General features: G+C 30.8%; 1 protein-coding gene across 1 annotated transcript in view; it reads left to right on the top strand.

Annotated features, from left to right (window-relative positions):
- The window catches only part of LOC147064519 (guanylate cyclase 32E), a 264,366-nt gene that overhangs the window by 110,673 nt on the left and 130,616 nt on the right, over positions 1 to 23,077 (top strand). The gene's annotated exons all lie outside the window — the stretch shown is intronic.

Below are 23,077 nucleotides of genomic sequence, written 5' to 3' on the forward strand. Positions count from 1 at the left end.
AGTACGCGACATGCATCTCAATATAATCACAACTTTACTTTCTGAAAAATGTTTTTATAATAATAAAGCAGATGGTTTAATGTAACTATCAGTTTTATGTCTATATATGCTTGAAAGAGTAGAAAAATGTAAACGTATTCTCGGAAAGCCAATCTCGGGCCTGTGACACTATTAAATTTCACTAGTCGTGTACGCATTCGCTAATCCAAATTTTCTTTACACTATGTACACAAATAATACGGACTGATAACACAACCTTTAGATTATTTTGGATATAAAACCGCACCGACATAATAGAAAATGAAATGGCGGACAGTTTTGTTAAATAACCTACAATATTAAATACATATTCGCATACTAAATGATTTTATTAAGTTTGACCAAAGACATGCACATATTATGTGGAATGAGATTAGGGATTGGTATTTCGGTATTTCGTATTGAATAGCTAGCTATATTAATACCGGTATTCGTGAAATATATGGAAAATACAGAAATATCTACCAATAAATATACAATAATATTTTTTAAATATTAATATTTTATAGCATAAATATCTCAATAGGTACATATTTTATATGTAAACTTTTAAAAATAGGTAAGGATAATATATGGAAGAGATGCTGATGTTAACAAATTCATAGTAGTTAAACTGTTGGCACTTTATTCGTGATTATACAAACGAATAATCTTTAACCGGGATTTCAGATATATATACTTAAAAATACACCTGATAACTTCTAAAACCGCGATCAACTGGCGAACATATTTAGATAAATTTAAAATCACAGAAGTAGGTACATACTTACAAAATGTATTTCGAAATCTGTACGTATCATTACTGGTTACCAAGGAAGTCGAAGAGCAACGGAAGTAAACCAGACATTGCGTAAACCGACAAAAAAATAACAGTCATATTACACTTGTAATGTTAATTAATAGATGTTGTTTCCGCTTCCAATACCAAATATATCGGTTTGTCTGATTTTTAAAACCGGTATTTCGGTATCGAAAAATACTGGGATACCGGTTTTGAAAGACCGGTATTGCAAACCTTCGATGAGATATATGTACGTAAACTGCAAAGTAAAAATGTTTATTCCCACATCCATACAGCATTCGTTTATTGTATATACTATAATATAAACGTATATAAACGTATATTGGAACGCACACACATATACTCAAAAGCAATAACAATAAGACAAAGTTTTGAAGAGGATCGATTTAAGGGTTGATGATGTTCGTTCGTCTGACGGTAATACATCTCAAACTGTCAATCAAATAATACGAGATTGTCAGATACGAAAATCAAAACGGTGGACCTTTAATAATAAACGTACCAAAACAAATATTATTATTAACATCACAGAAAAGTAATAATAATATTGAAAGTATCTAGAAAGACGTTCACAATAATATGACAAGTAAAACAATGAAAACTGTAAAATAATACAAACAAAAATTTAAAAAAAGCCGTGTGGTAAAAAAAATGAAAATTATTATAAAATAATTACACGATAAAAAGAACTTTTTATATACCACGTTTTTAAATTTTCTGTTGAATCATATAAACTTGACAATTCTATGTATTAATAAATACTTTTTTTTGTACTTGATAGAAATACTGAATAAATATAGAATACTGAAATGTCATATTGATTTCCATAGTAACGCATGTATATATATTTATATATATTAATAATTTAGTTGCTAGGACTGGACACACAAGAAAAAATGTGTACTGGACAAACAAGAATACGAGCAAATAAAAACGTGGAAATTAGAGATCATTGAGGTATTTTTTACCTTAAGAAAATATGAAGCGTCTGGTTTCAAAACACCCTAAAACGACTTTTGACAGTTCTGAGAAAAATGAGAAAAAGTCATATCTATTGAGTGCGTGAACATTAGGTTTTTTTGTACTTGATAGAAATACTGAATAAATATAGAATACTGAAATGTCATTTTGACATTTCATATTGATTTCCATGGTAACGCACGTATATATTAATAATTTAATTGCTAGGACCCCCTTAGCAACCAATAATAGTACGAATAATACGATGTTTTTTCCGAAAAAATAACTTTCCATCAGAATTAACTGAAAATGAATTCAATTCTGCTTAAAGATGGTTAAACGTATTAAAGGAATGCATTGTAATCGTGTTCTGGTATATTCTAAAAGTTTCAAATGTCTAGCTAGTCGGGAAGTTAGTTAAAAACCTTCAATCGTCCAATAGAAATCTTGGACAGACAAGAAAAAAATTATACTGGACAAACAAAAATACGAGCTAATAAAAACGAGGTAAAAGAGCAACCAACAACAACAAGAGCTGGGCTCTACCACCCACCTAAACTTACTCTCACTTAAAATGAAAGAGTATAATATTATATTCTATATCCGAAGTGATTTTATTAAGCACGGTCATTGCCACGGTATAATATAATGGTACGAGTAGGTTACTTATCGACTTCACGACGATTAACGCTTGCATTCTGACTGTGCTGCTTTACGGTAGTGAATCATGGCACCTAACGAAAGCTCAAAGCAACTGTATACTGAGCATCGAGAGCATATGTTTCCGAAGGATACTGAGCGAACCAAGCAGCCTTTCTCCATGCTTATAGTGAAAAGGCAATGTTGGACCTGGCTCGGTCACGTGCTGTGGATACCACGAAGGGTGGAAGTAAGCTGTTAACATCCGCCATAAATAGTGCACACTAAACTTTGTCAGTCATACATGTTTTGTTTTCATTGAAATAAGACTACAATTTACAGATGGTTGATTAGTTTTTAAAATTCAATTAAACCCTGCAAAACTCAGGTCATAATAGATAATAGTGAAAAAATACTCGTATATCTATAAAATATCTAAAATTATGCAATTAAATCATACACAACGTTAGATATTTTTTAGATAGAATGATATGTGTTATCTATTATAGTTTGGTTTAGGCAGTAAGGCAGGTAATATGTATTCTTAATCCAACGACAACAAATAAGTATAAATGAAAAAGTGTGTACAATTTTGTCCTATCGCCCAAACTATATCAAAACTATTATAGTTTGGTTTAGACAGGGTTTAATTGATTTTTTAAAACTTACCAACACCATCTGTAAAGTGTAGTCTTAGTTCAATGAAAACAAATGCGTATGACTAACGAAGTTTAATATGCATTATTTATGGCCGACCTTAACAGCCTACCTCCACCCTCCGCTACCGCTATAGAGTATATACGACAGAGCAACGGGATGCTAATATAACCTGGAATGACGCAAGAAGACTGGCGAGCGACAGGGATTCTTGGAGACGCCGTGTGGTGTCCATATTCTCAAGCATTCATCATCATTTCATTAAATAAGGAAGAAGAGAATTTCTACAATATTTAAGTTCTCATTTACACTAGTTAAATAAAAACACGTATCCATAATTATAAAGATCTCATCTAACTTTTAAATTTAAGAATGCTTAGCCTATATAAATACTAATAAGTTAGTAATCAAAGATACGGATAATATCAATACAGTCTCTAGTAAAGAAGTAAATATTCTTCTGAGCCCTCATAAGGTCGTACTTCAACTGATAAGAGGCTCATAATAACGACCTACAGAAGTTTAATCCATACGATACGAAACGTATAATAAAGGTGTTTCCAAAAATAACTAAAACAATTGAAGATGTTGAGAATTAAATAATTATACAATTAACGATAGGGAAATCCACCCATAGATTGACACACTTGCCACTTTCTCGATGAGGAGAATATTTAATGGGATATTAGTTATATTGGTTAAACCACATAGGCCTTACCAGCGGCTAAGCGAAAATCAATGGCGGGGTCATTAATTTAATCAATCGATGAACGTGGTCGCAAATTGGGTTTCAATTTCCTGAATTTCAAAATAGGTACACCATGCCCATGCATTAAATTAAAACGACCTTTCACTACGCGAACGTTATTTCTATACGCGTGATAAACTATAGCCTGGTTTGTTTTATTTTGAATCTTATTCGATGCGTACTACATACTATCAACATCTTATTAATGGATTGGTAAGGTTTGTAAACCAATGAACGTTTTTTTACCATTTGCTACATGCCTATACATGTTATGCTAATATCAAAATCACGTGTTTTTTGTTTTTAGTGGTTGGCACTATGTATTTTATATAAGAATGTTGTCTATTTATTATCTATTAAATTTGATTGTCAAACAAACATTCAAAAATTATTTAAACGAGTAAAATATACCGTATTTTTAGTCATTATCATAATAAGCAAAAAAATTATTTTAGGCGAAGACGTTGGAGTTCTCGTAAAATTATAAAAATTCTGTTTACGCCAGTTTGAGGTTATGTTTATTAAAAAGCAAATCGCAACTATCACTAAATTTACCTTAAGTAAAACATGTTGTTTATAAAATATGTTGAGATTCAAGTATTATAATTTAATTTTCGAAATTCGAAACGAGAAAGAGGTTTTAATTTTATTATTTGGTTTTGCGAATCAATATATCAGGCAATCCGGGATCTGATTTTGACAGTTGAACAGTGGGACCACTCATTTGACATTGAAGTTAATCCCTCCAAACCAAAACCCGCTACGCACCACACTCGGTCTTAACCGAGCGTATCACGTGGCCCTACATTGGCGATGTGAAGCATCTAGTTCAAATTTTCTCATTTGAGAAATATACTTGTGCAAAAAAGATATGCCCAGGTTTTGTATCTTAAGACGATACTTCAGTGAAACGGCAAATAATTTTCAACTATAGGGGCGACGAAATTTTGGGCTCGCTGGCAATCGGAGACCGAACGTCGAGGTGTGAATACGTCAATTTGTTTCGTGATGGCGACGAGAGTATTTATTCTTAAATCGTGTAAAGATGACTAAAAACGTTAACCATTTACTTGAAAAAGAAAACATGTCAATGAATATATTATTATTCTTACTAATAGAACGATAAACAGAACATTAAATGGACGCATGTTGGATTTGTATGGCAAATTATATTTCGTTCGGCATTCGTCATTTGCACCCGCGACCCGCAATCTGCGCATCGCCTAGCTACGATCTTTTTAGAGTTTTAGACCATGCCTCAACTGAGGTATAATAGCCGTAAGATGGCGCTGGTTTGAACCTTAAGACGCTCATTTCTTTTTCCGCCGTATGAACAGGAAACGCATATTCTTAATAACAAAAACAGTCAACTACTAAGTATAGACCCACGGATTGATTCGCGTACCCTGTTTTGGAGACTACTGATATACATAATTTAGCGACAATATTATTGAATTAAAATGAAGAAACCATATTTATCAGTCAATTCAATTTCCGCAAATCCAGGTGGTCTGATATGATTTGCATATTTCGAGATATATTAAATTTCAATCTAATTATATTATATATGTGTCTATTCTCTCGATTCGTTGTTACCCTTTTTGGCAAGATGTCGCGACCTTTGTTTGTTCACAAAGACAGTCTCATTAAAACTCTGAATAGGAAGAATGGTTATCAAAAGATTTCAATCTCATCTCGACAAGACTCAAAGGGAGTTATTTATTTAAATAAATTTACGAAATATATACTTTGGGTGTTGATTTATCTCGCGAAAATGAATTCATTTTCTGTAGGTACGTTCATTGTTTAAACAATTTGTATAATATCCGTAAACATTTACTAATCCGTGTTTAATAATGTTCCCTTTATTACTAGATATACATACATAAACTATACATAAATGTAAGAACCTTGCAATACATATTTTTTTTTTTAGTTTCTACAATAATTAATAATTTATTGAGTATCGATTTGGTGTATTTTTAAATATTCAATAATGACCCTAAATAATATTACTTGAATGGTCCCTTGAAATTGACTTGAATTCTAAGCAGTGGCAATTCATATAGGCGTTGTATTAATTGAATTAAAATAGTATATATTATATCGTCTTCTTATTCTTCATATTCTTCTTGGCGCTACAATTTAACTGTAGTTAATTATAATTTTCCGTCAGGGTCACCATTTATAGTTGTTTATCATTTTAATTTAGTATGATGTCCAACTATTCAGTTATATTCAATTTTAAATGGATAGATATCTGATCAATAATAATACTGAACTGTTTTTATGGTTGTTTTATTGTATGCACTTGTACATTATATTACGTTTTGAGGATGTATATATGTATTAATTCAGTTATTTATATGAATTTAGTATTTCATAGTTTTACGTCATTTTCGGACAAACACAGTAAGTATGTGAGGAGCGATTATTCAATCGAAAAAATATTATGCTTGATTGAATTAATGGATGCGTGAGTGTGTAGCTTTAACTGGTCCTGAGCAAAATTAAAATAATATGTGAATTAAATATAATATATTGTTTTTCTTTTTAATTAATAGATATTAATACGTTCACCAGCGTTTAGATGATTATTAAATGTTGCAACTAAGTTTTTCATATGGGTAAAGCCATAAATCGCTCGTTTATTAATATACTTGTATAATGATATTGGCATCCACAGAATCGAAGAGGTTAGTTATATACTTAGTTTTACGTTGATTCGTTCAACGCATTGGGTTCATGATCTGAATCTAGAAAACGTTAAAAAAAACAACATCTTTGTAATATAGTGAAGAGTACCTGCGGGTTTCCTTCCCTGTTAACTTCCCTGCCGCAGGTGGTTATATAAGTATACAAAAACTTATATAAATACAATAAATATCCATTAAACCCAATAACGTGGGCTTATATGAGGAAAAGTTAACATCAACTTACAGCTTTCCCCTAGGTAGAATATATTATATTGCAAAATGTATTATTTTGTTCCTTATCAAATAATATTGACAGTCAGCAAAAAATAATCAGTAAATACTTTCACGTAACGTGACGTCTATATGCTTTTATTTTGAGATTATATGGGCTAAAAAAATGAAAATCGACAAAAACATATTTTCTTATTTTCGATGGTTTAACTAGTACCTACATAATTTTATCAATAAAGGTTGTAGTATATTATAGAATTGTAGGGCATCATCATCGGCAAGATTAGCTACACAATTATATAATGACCTTGAGAAGCTCCATGATGTCTCTTCACACCTGCCTATCCAGTGCTATAGTTCTATTATTTTGAAAACTCAATGTGGTATAATATTGAATTTATATGACTTTACCAGAATCTGGTGAAGAACGCATATTTTAGTTGGCGATTAATCTGTTCGGTCAATATCTCGGGTATTTGACTATTTGACAAAGATATTTTACCAAATGTTTTATAGAATTTATTTTTATAACATATTTTATAAAAGTTAAGTTTAAAAAGTGGACAGCGAATATTTATGTTGGCTTGTACGTTTATAACATAAGCCACTGATCTAATTTTCATCAAGTAAAATCATTGGTTTTATACATATTTTTTGTCAACCTACAGACTTTAAACATCACTCCAAAACCCTACCACTACTACACCAAAGGCACTACTATGCCATATGGCGTAGATGTATCTTTGATAAAGATAATGTCATACTATTATCTTTTATAGACGATCTATATAAAAACATAGTCTATCACACTTTAAAATATTCTTTATAAAAGATATTAAATTTGACTAAATTCTTTTATGTATTATTATTATCATCTAATACTTGCTTTGTAGATTAATTATTTACCTATAAGCATTTTATGCTTGATTGATTTGATGATGATTTTTTTGTTATTGGCTATATTGTTCCCAATGATCATTTTTTGGCCTCTTCACCTAATCCCATATTGTTTTTAATATCTCATGAATACATTTTATTACTACGTTTCCTCCACATTTCTTTTGTTCCATGTGATTTATAGTGATGTTTTTTAGTTTTGCAGTAACTAATGTAATAATTATTTCATTTTGTATCAGTGGCCAATATTTTTCTTCTCTAGGGTGTATTTATTGATTAGTTATTAGGTAGTATACGTCCGAAGTTGGTAAATATATAATACGAAGTTAACATTGCGGTTCACAAATCTATCAAATCAACATTTAAAAAATCCCACTCTAAAAATATACTTGTATCAATTAATTCATTCAAGACCAATAAAAAATACAGTTATTTTTCAATAATTAAACAAAAATACTTTTAGGCAGTGAGGAAATATATTATATCCAAATATTTGTATCCTATCAGAAAATGAGGCTTATTCATTGAAAGGGACAAATACCAGTGTCGGAATACAAAAGGAAAACCCACCAGGAATTTTCATAACGCGTATATATAATATTATACAGCGTACATTTCGTTTTGTTTTTTTACACTGTCAAAAAGGTAATATTGGGAGCATGTGACGTCCGTAGTCCGGCAGTCAATGAGGTAATTTCGTTACATGGGTAACCCTATATTGGTCTCATAATCGCTGCTTCGTAGAATCAATACATTTTTTTAGATTTATTTTCTTCGCCTAAGACTTCACATAAAGTTTGTATTTGATTCTATTTTATTACTGACATAAACTCTTTCTGTAATCAATTCGTTCGTTTTTATTTTTTTGGAGAAAGGAGAAAATACTATGTAAGTACCTACTTTTATAGTAATGCAATGGATAAAAATTGTTTGAACGTACATAATTCGGAATATTTCGTAGAAAATAATGGTGTCATTTGGAGGGTTGAAATTTAAGTATGGTGCTGGTGGCCAAATTGGTAAAGCATATTGGCCGGAATTCGATGGATATATCCGGCACCTTTATATTTTATTTGAAGTGTTCTGAATTATATATTATGTAAAATAAAGAATGCTCAATTATTAAATCTCGTGTAAAATTCATTGCATTAATAACTTATTTGGCTTTACTTTCATAGCGTTACTAAATAACCATTTACTTTTATTGTATATAATTCCGATAAGATATTTTGAATATCCAAGTACTGCGATTAGTTATAATGTAGGTATAATATATTGTTTCCAAATAAATTATAATCTTATTGCTGACATATTATAGGGCCCATATAGGGATTGCAATACCGATATTCCAGTATTTTTCGATACCGAAATAATACCGGTTTTAAAGATCATTCGAAAAAGAAAATACCAATAGTTCAACTACTAGGTATTTATAAACATCAGTATCTCCACGGTATCTTCTCTTTACATATCTTTAATGGTTTACATTATATGTAAAATGTTAATATTTTAAAGAGAATTTTATATCTACATTAAATTTATTGGTAGATACTACTATTTTTTTATATATTTCACGAATACTGGTATTTTTTTTTTTTTTTAGAATTATTAATAACCATGTCCTTGCTTTTTCGTACAAGGTGGTTGTTAGTAATTTTGAACAATCACAAACACCCAGGCTTTGAGAAAAACACATAAATGTTTTTGTCATGACCGGGAATCCAATAGGAAATACCGGTAGGTATTCGTATTTTTATTCGGTATTGCAATCCCTATGTCCATATTATAATATAAAGGTACAAAGTTTAATGAAAGATGTTACGTAACTCAGTGATCACCATCATCAGTAATAAAGAAAAGATAGGACATTATAGTGAAGTAGATGTCTATATATAATATTGGAGACTTTCATGGTTGTTTGTTACCGTAATAGATTTTTGGAGTTCCACCGCATGTTTTTCCTTCTTTTTTTCCTCGACAAGAGAATGGTCTCATTTCTTGATAATGACCTCTGCAATGAATCCGTAACGTCAAGAAAAGAAGTAGGATTAGAAGTAGGTTTTTTACACTGAGATTATTTTTGTCATTACTGACATTTTGACACGGTAATTGAATACAGTTTTCATATTTAAATAGGATAATTGACCTAAGAATATGGTAATATTTTTTTTGAAATATGCCACTTCTATTGGAATTTCCCAGTAGTTAAGCTGCAATATACGGCTGTAGCCATAAATTTACAAACCATAACTGAAATAGAGAGTAACATCATGCTAACGCGCGTGTTTGAACATATACCGAACCGAAAAAAAAATCTTTTTTTTTCGTTTTTATCATTATTCGAATGAGGTTTTATCACATTCGAATAGTCAAAAACATAGCTTATAATCATTATCTTTAGACAGTAACGTCCCGTGGGGGTAGGCAGATTGAGCGTCGCTTGGGGGCGGCAGTCACTTGAAGGGCGGCAAATCGAGGAGAATCAATAGGTATGTTATATAGAAATAGGTACCTTAACTTAGTAAATACCTAATAATGAAAATATCATTCGATTAAAAAAATCAGCTCACTGGTTGGAAACAAAATGCATTAAGAATTAATATAAAAGGTTTAACAGGACTATTTTTTGTCGGTTTCGCGATGTATAGTTTACTTCTGTTGTCCTTGATTGTCACGTTCTTGATAACCAGCAATGACACGTGCAGATTTGCGAATTATATTTTGAATTATAGGTAGGTACATAGGTACTTACCTAGTTTGCGTGTTTTGAAAGTTGTCTGGTGTATTTTTTAATAAATATTCTTTATTGAAGTAGAGATGGCATTTAAATTGGATTTATTGGTATATATTTTGTTAGTAATGTATACATACAACACATTTCTTAAATATTGGGGTCATGTAAGGATGATAAAAAATACTGTATAAAAATGGGGCGGCATTTTGTCTAGGGACGTCACTGTCTTTAGAATTATCCTCAAATGTGTTAATCGTGCCCATTTTTTGAATAATAAAATGCCTAATTCTTGTCAAATTTGGGATCACAGAGATTATAAATATATATTTTTAACAACAATTTTACTAATGGTCTTATAAATGCGTTTAAAAATTAATAAATCTAGAAAATCTTAACACCTCTGCACATGGATGTACTGAAAAATGACTATATTCTAAAACATTAGATTGAGAGGTTTAAAAGAATCCCATTATATTATGTAATAAAAATACTTTATGCAGTTATAAAATGTTTAAAATAAATATAAAGAATAATAAGGCTTCAAAATTATATAAATAGATTATCTACAGCGTTTAAGGAATGTCCAGGCTTATGTTCTGAAAATACCATAAAAGGTCCATTTTGACCTACGGGGCCGTCAACAATAGAAAACATATTCCAAATCACGAAAAAGATTTATTGGAAAGTTTTAGTAGACATTCTGACCATTTGGATGACTTCAGTATTTTTTAATTTTTGGAAATAAGACTTTTACATCCGCACCACATTTTCCTTGGCAGTGGTAAAGGTGGTAAGTACCAACTTTATAGGGAGACTTAAAGTAATCTTGTTTTGTTATTTTACATGAGGTACGTTCCTAAATTACAGATACCAGCATAAATTTCTTAATAATTAACAACACTTTAGATAATATTTCGTATGTAGGTACATACATCCTTGGATGAGATTTCCACATAAATAGTTATAATTTCAATCTCGTGTGTTTATTACTGTTGTATTTTTCTTGCTCGGTGTATAGAGATTATTGTACATAATGTTTTTATATAGCGGTTTTGTGATTCCAATCGCACTTGTACTCTCGCAATGTTGGGCATTATCGTTTCCTTAGCAATAATCAGTCCAGTCTAGACAAAAGTTAATTCTCTTTCAAAGTTCACATCTGTACATATAGAACTTTTACAGCGATAAGTATATACCTACTACATTAGAAAACTTTTATAAAACTGTGTTGTTTTTATTTTCTTGGACAAGTCAATGAATAAACCATTCAAGTGAACTCCAACAAACAATTCGTATGATAAGTAGCCATCTTTAGTTTATATATTAAATTGACTAAGAATATATTTACACCATTTATTAGAAACATGTCATCATCATTAGCTGGGGTTGATCTACCGCTGGATTAAGACCTCGCCTAGCTCGATCCACTCTTCTCGGTCCCTAGTTTTTTCCACAGTTACATCCACTGAGCTTTATGAGTTCGTGTACGGTATCCCGCGGGTTTTAAGACGTCCCTGAGGTCATTTAGTACCCCTTGGGTACCGCTGTATAACGGAATTTGTCCAACGGTTTTCCACTCGCCGAGTGACATGTCCACCCAAAGGTAATTTACATATATTTGTACGAAGTAGAATACATATTGTACTACGCCATATATAATACAACAATAAAAACTAACTGAGATATTATAGCGCGTACAATCCGTATATATTGACAAATATTAATCTTCATCATACCCATCGCATGACGGATGTGGTGTTACATGATGCTGTGTATCTTATTTAATGGCACCATAAAGGTTTACTTAATTTTTAATTACTATATTATCATGTTTGTGGACGTGTTAAATAGGTTAAATTTATAATTGTATTTATCATTTTACTTTAATATCTACAAAAGCACATACTTTATTTTCTACTTTCTTGTTATATTGGTTGTTTTTTGTAATTAAGTCATTTTTATAATCTGTATTTATTATGTAATATAGCGCATTGGCCAATCGCTGTAATGCCATAATACTCTTTTTCTAAATAAATAACTCCAGTTTTTTTTATGTAGACAAACGTAAAAGTGACATCATATTAAAAAAAATCAGTGGCATGGCGCATGTGAACCGGCGGTCATATGTTAACTTGAAATTAAGATAATTACCTTATATATAGAATTGACTAGCGCGATATCTATGTTATTTCGGATCAAGAAAAATAACGGAAACGAGTTATCGTATTAACTTGTTGGAATAGTCCTACAGGTAGGTTTAAAAGAAAGCGGGTCGACCCCAAAAATGGTGAATTGACTATCCCGACCATGTCCGATCCCAATAATCCATTATTTTTGAATAGGAGAAAGTCTATGGGGCCAAATCTTACTCTGGGACCTAGTGTCAAGAAAGAAAAAAAAGTATAAGGAGATATAATTTATATGTATATCTACGTTTAAACGAAAATGAAACTTGTGTGCGAACCTTACTAAGAAGAATTGTTAAGCCGAAAATATCTTACCGAATGATGAAGCTAATCAATAAAATCCCAAGAAAGCCTACAAGGGATACAATCCAATAAACAATTCCTATGATAATTCACTGGCTTTGTGACTCAAAACTACCGACATAATATATAACAAAAAAGCTTCATATATGTACAAGTACGTCATGTACGTGACCTTTGTAAACTTTTCCGCTCAGTTTTCGGACGACAACTTGCGTGCCGTGATAAAATCTCGAAATTTTCTCGAGTAATTTTACGTTCATTTTAGTGAACGGTCAAGCGCCTTGCATGTTGAAGGATTATGGAGGGCGATTCTTGCCACGCAACCCTATGTTTAAATCACTTCTTAATGTGTATAACTCATGGTGAACTATTTGGAGAAAATTATTTTTTAACTATTGCCAAAATCAAGCTTTGTAATTAGGTAATAATAAAATACCGTAACAAATAATCGTGCGAATAAATCATTGTTTCTATTGGTGTTTACACTTTGCTAATAATATATTTATTTTTAGAAATTCACGCCAATTTTTAACATAAACCAAAATTATATACTTACATTTTTATAATTAACTATTTCTTTTATTCAATGAATAATTCACAAGATTTAAGAATGTATCATTCTAATTATTGAACATACACAATTTTGAAAAACACTTTCTGAGAGAGTATATTATAACCAATAGATAAAAAAGAATTGGAAGAGCGCTGATGAGTAGGTATTAAAATTGACCAACAGTTAAAATTTGTCGCAATTAGTATGTCACTGCGTAGCATATTGGTAAATGCGACGTATGGGGCGTAAACCAGGGTTCAATTCCCCGTCGGGATGGCTTACTTTTTTCAAAAAAGATTTTATCAATTGGTTATAATATACTCTCTCAGGAAGTGTTTTTCAAAATTATGTATGTTCAATATACATTTTTATTAATAAATACATACATTATATTTTATGGAGGATAATTGGAAGACATCAGTATAGGGCCGAGTGTTGGAGAAGCATATAATTCAGGAGGTTGAGGCTCGATTTAAGCATAATAGCGCCTATACACGTGCATGGATTTACTGGCAGAAATAGTGAGTATTTTAAACTATCGTGACAATAACTGTTTACACGTAAAAGTGCTGACTGTCTCTCCAATCTCATTCTTTAAGAGTGAACGAGACGCGATGTTGTCATTTTATGGTACTATTTCGTTCTATTTGACAGGTAGTGAAAATGGTTCAACCTGAAAATTCATTTGTAGTTCGTTTGTTTGCCGTCAGGATCGCCACTATCGTTCTACTGCGCAGCGCATATTGAAAAAAATCCTACTGTCGCATTAAAATTCAGAAGCTTCCAAACTTTTTTGATTCATGCATGCAAGCTTGCAACTGCAGAATAATACATGTTTACCGATACATTTTCTTGTTATGGCCGCGATAATACTTACTGTCAACAGTAAATCCGTGCACGTATAAACGGGGTGTAAGATAACTAGTCTCATATTAAGAATATTGAAAATTGTAAGTTAATATTCATATATGTTTTGTCTCATCAAATCCATACGTAAGATTGTGAAAGAATCTGACAAAAAAGCTTTGATAATTGTATACACGTTCATCGAGTTTCGATGGTTGAAATAATATTATATACATCAAATATTCTTTATTAGACGCTGTCTTCTAAAGATCTACCATCGTAAGTTGGCAGCCGGTCGAATTTGAAACTAAAATTGTTTATCGAGGATAAATTTGTTATAAATGCCATTTAATTTTACAACATGTTTCTCTAATTATGGATTGCATAATATTTGTACAGAAATCTACTACCAATAATAAATTATAAATTACTATTTTTTTGTTAGTTATGGTAAAATTCTCAATGTCATACTAGCGCCCTCGCTGAAACGCCAATTTATGATGGTAGATATATACCAATTGTTTCAAAATACCAGAGATTTATGTATTTTGATAATAATGTTAGTTTTACCTTCTATGCACATAATATGAATATATACTTTTTTTTTACTTCGTCAATAAAATCTACATTTATATTAAATATGCAAATGTCTGAATAACATAGAGAAACTTTTATGAAAACATGACGTTTTATCACTGATTTCTATCGTATTTTTTATCGTCCAGCTAAATAAATATTAAACGTACCGTACACCTACAACAATTTTTTTTTTAATTTTTTTGTAAAGTTTATTTTCCAGAAACATAAGTTTTGAAAACGCATATTATTTCAACATTATTATTTTTATATTGATTTCATTACTAGATTAATAGAAATATATACTTTTTATATAAAAATTATAACATACTTTTAACAGATAACATGATTATAACATTAGATCACAGAATTATCAAGTAATTATACCTTTAAAAATTTAACTGTAGACAAAAAATATTAAAAATTATAAGCAGGTTCTTATATAGACTTATACCCGTTTCCACGTGCATGGATTTACTGCTGACAGTACTAAATATCGCATCCACAATAAAAAAATACGTGTAAATACGTAATATCGTGAAAATTGCAAGATTGATGCATGGGTCTAAAGAGTTCAGAAACTTCTGAATTTTCACGCGGCAATTGAACTGTGCGATATCTGCGTCTGCGCAGTACAACGATAGTGACGAGCCTTTCGGTAAAAGAACGAAAAACACTACGCAGAGACTCATTTTGAGGTTAACCGGTTTTCACGACCTGTCAAATAGTACCATACAATGACAAAATCACTTATTCTTGAAGAATGCGATTGGTGAGATAGTCAGTACTTTTACGTGTAAACAGTTATAATCGCGATAGTTTAAAATACACAATATTGGTGCAAGTTTACATGCAAGTGTTATGAATAATATTGGTTGTGGAATTTAAGATCATACTTACAGTGAAACGGCAAATAATTTTCAACAATAGGCGGGACAAAATTTTGGACTCGTTGCCAATTGGAGAGCGATAGTCGAGCTGTAAGCACGTAAATTTGTTTTGTGATGGCGGTAAAGATGACTAAAAAACATTACGCATTTACTCGAAAAAGAAAACATGTCAATGAATATATTATTATTATTACTACTAATATAACATTAAATGGACGGATGTTGAATTTTCATGACACATTATGTTTTGTTCTGCACGTGTCATTTGCACAATCTGCGCGTCTCGTAGTCACGATATTTTTAGACCATGCCTCAGCTGAAGTATAGCCTTAAGTAATGGTTTTTAATCTTACCAACGTATCAAAGTAATTAATATTTTTTTATACGTTTATTTTTGGAATTATATCTCTAAATGTATACACAAGTTATTATGACGTTTCATTTCATTAGTAGAGACGATTTATGTAGAAGCATTAAGTGGTTCTTAGATATCGATATTTTTAACCAGCATATTACCCTAAAATTGTCATATTTAATTAACGTATAATATATAAAAATTCGATATTTGAAAAAGTCTTTGGTATTTTTGCTCTCCGATGGAGCATATGGATCTCTACTACTAGAGATTATAATATTATTATCAATTACGATGAATAGTTGTTAATTAAACGAACCTATTAAGTTCTTACCCTGAATCTAACACTTTATTAAAATATAAAATATGAATACATGCAATCCATAATTATTCATCCGTAGACTAGATACTATTATTATCCAACTGCGAGTGTAAGATACACCTAATTGAAAAGGAAGCTTCTGGAAAATTGCAGTGTCTTTCAATATCACTGCAACTCGCAACCCATGGTTTCATATACCACAGACAATCTACCTGATGATGACGTCTCTAGCTAGATTTAAAACTGTCCCCAGAAAGATGCAGTAAAATGATTTCTTCTATCTTCTCTCAAATTGTATGACTTTATTGGGTGCCTATTTAATCATTTAATCTTCGAGGATAAATTAAAAATAATTAATATAAATTATATATAAGTACTAGACTATGTTAAGAGCTGTTAAAATCTTTAACTGCTACTGGCAAAAAAAACTTCAACGAACTTACTTTCAAAAGTTGTAATATTCAAATTCCAAGCAGTGCATGGTCTGCCTCCACCTACAATATGACGTCACTGATACTACCACTACTTTACTATGGGTGTAGTACTAAAATATGGTTGTAAAAAAATCTGTATTAGTAATATGAAACCATCATAAGTTCATACAGGGAATAAGTTAAGTGGAAAACTTTTTAATTGCATACGTAAAGCCGAAAGTTTTTTTTTTAATTTTACGATAGGCCGGGGTTATTTAATCTAGAAAAATGATAAGGTAATGTCTCAAAATGAAATCGGTAGGTATCGTGACCTAAGGCGCCGCAAAGAATCTAAGTTTCCCTGATTATCTGTTTCCGGCAAGGGCACTTGGCTGAGATAAGGCTTTTAATCGTCCGCATTTCACACAAATCGCGTCGCGCCGCCTCGTGATTTGTGAAGTCAGGAAGCTTTTAAAAGTTTACGGCGGCTTAATAAATTTTTGTCGCACTAAAAGACAAAAGAATTTAGTTTTGTAAAAAATAAAGACTTGTAATTAGTTTAATGGCTATTTCACGTTTCGATGACTTATACTATATTATACTTATTTTTACTTGAGAAGTTTAAATTAAAAATTATTCTTAGCTTTTTTCGACCATAATAAAACATTGTTATCCGGTGGATATAAAAATTATAAACGGTGGAATAGTGAATTAAAAGTAAAGTAAAATAATAAGTAGGTACATACCTACCTTTTAAATAATTTTGAAACATCTGTTGGTGTCACCACTGTGGTGTTCGGTGTGTGGGTTATGGTGTTGAGGATGATGATGAAGAAGTCTAAGATGTATGCAGGAGCGAGTTTTATTTGCAGCGTAACGATCGGTACAATAGTATAAATACAATGACAGTACATATTACGTACTGAGATAGTTACGAGCCAGGTACTTAGATTCGAGTGACATTTTGATAAATCATTATTCGTTATTTATACAGTCAAAAGTAATACATAAACATTATATTCCCGTACATAATTATATTGAACGAGTCAGCGGTTTAAATACGAGTAGCTTGTGAATTTTATTTATTATTACAGTCATAATATAATATGATACTATGGGAAAGGATTATTCGACTAATTTTCCATTGCGATACCGTATTTCATATTGCCAATCAATCTGCTGATCCAGCTAAACAGTAAACTTGTTTACCGTTATATAAGTCGCTGAGAAATTATTATTGCGGTCCAATAATTTGATACATTAAAAATAAATATTTGATCAATAATATACTGACAGCTACACATCTAATAGAGTAAATTAGTTTCTGTGCAGTCACAGAATTTGGGGTTACACTGTTAAAACTAGAGATATTGTTTGAAGTGTGAATACTGTTTCACGCGCTACACACGAAATTTCTCGAGAAGCGGTTTCCGCTGATCAGTGTCGAAAAATGACCATGATTTACTCCACAAAAATTTGGGCGGGATATAAGCATATACTTTTATATTAGCAAGCGCGCACGCTGCCAATTACGCCATTTCGGCCACCGGGTAACATTTCCATATATTTGGAATATAGAAGAAAACTATTATTGGAGACGCAAACCAATAAATTAATAATTTATAAAATTATTAGTTTGTGTTAGTATTAACATACGGTGATACTAAATTTTATTTATTATGTAACTATGATATGAATGAAAAAAATTAAATTACAATCAGGATTTTTTTTTAAATAAAGTCCGAATTACCTTAAAATACTTTAAAAATAACATATTATGCTATAGCTGATACTTTAAATACACGTGACCTTGTATGGTGATGAAAAAATGGTTTCTGTCACGTGTGCTTGCTACACATATCGTTTTTTACTTTATGAAAATGTTCATTCCCTTACTCCATTTTCGTTGAAGATCTTTACATTTCTGCGAAAGTTATTCGTCCTTCGCATTGGCAGATCACAACTATTCTCGAAGTCGCTCAAATTTGGGGCACTGTACTAGAATGTGTGCAAAATCTTAGTGATCGTCACAATCGTCACAGAGGTGCGGGTCACTACTTCCCATAAGTACAACATCATTTTTTTATCTATCACACGACCCAGACTTATTATTAATATTAACTTGAGTTCACAGACCATCGTAAATGGGGAAAGTGTGATTGGTTTACTGTATATTCCCTTATTTAGAAGGCATAGTGGGAATTTTTTCACAATATGCATTATGTACATTTTCTTTTTTTTCTCACTCCAGTCAAAGTATTTTGGTAATTTCTTTTATTTTGTTAACTGTCAATTCATGGTGGAACTCCATTGTATTGTTGTTTGATTTAATAAAATGCATTTTTTTGTAGTACTTATTCCACTTTTAATCAATAAATTAGGACCGGTTTCATCCGCCTCAGAGAGACATTTTCAATTATCATAATCATTTTCAATATTTTGGGATCTAATCATAAGGCGTCCTCGATTAACCAGATCCTTTTTGCAGGTCATCTGTCGTTTTGTCAACTTCAATTATTGAAGATATAAATGTCTATCATAATTATACCATATTATTACCAATATAATATGACCATTGTATTTACTACATCATATATAATCTAATTATGCACAAAACTCCTTTATTCGGCGATCTTGTTTAAATTATAATATGTATTTCTCCACAGTTGATCCTTTTAATAATTCACCTGTTTCATTTAAACATGATATCTCCAAAATTTTGTATAAATAGATAAATAATGTATTTACTTATACATATATATATGTATATTCTTTTATTTTTTATGTTACTTTTTTAGTTTTCTTTTTTTCTTTTGTATATCATTTAATTATTCATTATTCTTCCTCATTTTTCTCATGTAATCTTCTTATGTAATTTCGTTATATTTATGTTATTCCAACTCTCTATCTTGTTAGGCTTAACTTTATAATAATGTATATATGGAAACTTTTTATTATTATATTTTAAATTTCTGTAATCAATATGTAACTGTTTGCTTTCCTTAATAAATAAAATAAAAAAAATAATAAAAAAAATATATTAAAACCTATCTACTATTCCAACATCGTATATATAACTTTGATCAATTACATTTTTAACAAAGGTATATTTTCGGTGTCAGATTATTTTAAAATTTCGAAATTCATAAAAAGTCATAAATTTTCACCAAAAATTTAAAAACGGGCAGTCAATATTTCAAAGTCAAATTAAATTCTTCTTTCAAAAGTTGGTCTTACTTAAGCTGATGTTTTCGCCAAGTTAAAAAGGTTTCTGCACATTCTTCATTCATCGCAAAAGCTTTTATCAATTTGCTATTGGATACTTTGCCAGAAATAGTTTAGAGAATATTTTCCAGAGCTGCGATATAAAAACGGCTAATAGCACGGGTGAGTTAATTCAATTTTCCGTACGATTTGAAAAACTGAATTGAAATTTGTCGAATGTAAGTTCACTAGGTACCTACGACTTTTTTCGTGTTTGCAAAATATCTACTTTTATAATAATTTTAATTTCGTTTTCAGTGAAAAAATTGCTGGATATTTTTTAAGTAGACATTATTTAAAAAAAATAATTACACGATAAAAAGAACTTTTTATATACCTACAACGTTTTTAAATTCGGTTGAACCATATAAATTTGACTTGACTAGCTTAAACGAACAAAAAAATTTGTACTTCTTGACATGTCATATTGATTTCCATAGTAACGTACGTATATATTAATAATTTAGTTGCTAGCAACCAATAATAGTGTCGAAATAACTTAACTAAGTTTCAAATGTCTAGATAGTCGGGAAGTTAGTTAAAAAGCTATTGCAAGATTTGTACCGGACAAACAACCACCGGAAAAATAAGAATACGAGCTAAGAAAAACGTTGTGATAATACTATAGACCGAGTGTATTAATTCTTCAAGACGTGGTCATGGATGGTTTCCACGTTCAAGTCTCTACGAAAAGTGGTAGAGCGAACAAACTATGGGACATCCGTGATCATTCTAAGAGATTTGTTTTGTATAGTCTGAGAAGAGTTTGAAAATGTTTTTTAGGATTAGCATAGTCCCAGACCCATAGACACATAGACCTATCGTATGTCATAATGGGATAGGCCATCGCAGTATAGAGATAAAGTTTGCTTCTAAGGGTGAACTTGCTTTTTCTACCTATCACAGGGCCTAGTTTGGCGTTCGTGACTTGAGTTGGCGCTTTTTAATTTGCATTTAAGTAAAGGATCAGATATAAAATCATTCTTTTAGTATTTGAAATATTTAAAGTGTTTGTAAAAACCCGTAGTAAATACCTAAATTACTAATAATACATTATTTAGGTGGTAGATAATCACAATGAATTCAATGAGAACATTAATTGATATTAATTTATATCAAATATCTCTAAGACATTGTTATCATATATTTGATAGGTACCTACCTACCATAATTTTATATAAATATATAATACAAAATATTACTACCGACCACGGCTAGTTGATGAAATTTAAATTTGAATTAATTAGAATATAAATATAAGCGATGTTAAATTGTTAAGTGTTTTATTTATAGATAAATTTGATCTCAATACAATACGGCCAACTGCATTTCTAAAAAGAATCAAACAAGCGGTGAGTGGACAACCGCTGGACAAATGCCACCATATATTAATTTGTACCCAAGGAGAGCTAAATGTTCACAAGGACGCACTAAAGCCCACTAGATCAGCGATTTTCAAACTGGGAGGCGCGGAGTGTTGCAAAGGGAGGCGCGAAAAGTTAAACACAATTACTGTAGCCACATGTAACCATTTCAACGCCAGATATATTGAAGTAAACAAAAATCTATTTTCTTGTTCTTGGTTAGTTTGCTAATGCACTTTTCACATAATTTTATTAATAGTAAAAAAAGTCGCTGCTTTCTTTCGGGGCTATTAAATGTTTTGAATGTGTGGTTGGGCGTTGCAATTAATTTGATGTGACACCTATACGATGATAAATATACTTAAATGATAACTCCCGTGTGTAATTTAGAAAACACTACATTAGAGCACCACACTGCCCTTAACATCAGCGATAGGTAGGTGGGCCCGCTTCAGGATGTGGGGCCCATGATAGAATCCATTTGTCAATGAACGATGATGAATTTGGAATGACTACTATTGAAATTTATTGTGCTAATAAAAAAGCACATTGATTTATGAAAAACACATTAATTTATAAATGAATGTAATATAAGTACTTGTTTATTTTTTAAATTATTTTTTTTTCAATTTTGTATTAGTACATTGTTGACTATTTAAAAAAGGTGTCTATTATTTAATGAAATAAAGGGGGGGAGGCGCCAAGATTAGATTTTTTAAAAGGGAGGCGTAGTAACATAAAGTTTAGAAACCACTGCACTAGATAGACAAACTCAACTCATAAAGTTCAGTAGATGTACGTGGCAGCGAAGAACTATGGACCGAGATGAGTGGAAGAGGAGCTAGGCTAGGCTAGAGCTTTTATGCAACACTACCCTCGGATTACTACAAAGTGTTAAAACGTATTATATCCTTTTCAAAATAATGTCATAAATACAACACGAATCGAAAACATAGATATAATATCTTCATTTCCATTATGTATTCCGCTGTCATCTTTATGTAACTCCAATAAATATTTATCACAGGATATATTTGACACATACGAGTGTATATAATGACAAATTATTCCTTGGTGACCCATTGAAATGCAGATGCACCTGGATATACGGAATAGAGAGTGATATATTTAGGAGAAATAGATACTGTCGGCAATTCCCGTTTTAGGGTCAAACACTTTATACAGTTGGAAACACCATAGATTTTCTATTCATAAAACTTAGATAACTAACTCTAACTGACCACCTTAAAATATTATATCAATTATTTTAATAATAAAACCTATGTTTATACCATATTAGTGCCAAAATATACTAAACTTTCCAACAGTTCAATAATAAAATTACATTAAATAATTGTCAATAGGATGATTGTCTTTAAATTGGAATTTCATAAATTACGAACACAAAATCGTAATATTATAAATTTGCGTTATTTTAAATAACTCGTAAGGGCTATAAAATATTAATGGTAGTAATTTTTTCTAATAATTATTACTCTAAGTCTGATTCAAATTCAAAATGATTTATTTTTACATACCGTGAATATTACATATTATAAATTTTAGACTTTCACAATATGACATTTAAAAACAAATAAATAG

The sequence above is a fragment of the Rhyacophila brunnea genome, unplaced genomic scaffold, assembly GCF_057557595.1.
Source record: "Rhyacophila brunnea isolate RB1 unplaced genomic scaffold, BYU_Rbru_1.0 scaffold_7, whole genome shotgun sequence".
In the NCBI taxonomy this organism is placed as follows: Eukaryota; Metazoa; Arthropoda; class Insecta; order Trichoptera; family Rhyacophilidae; genus Rhyacophila; species Rhyacophila brunnea.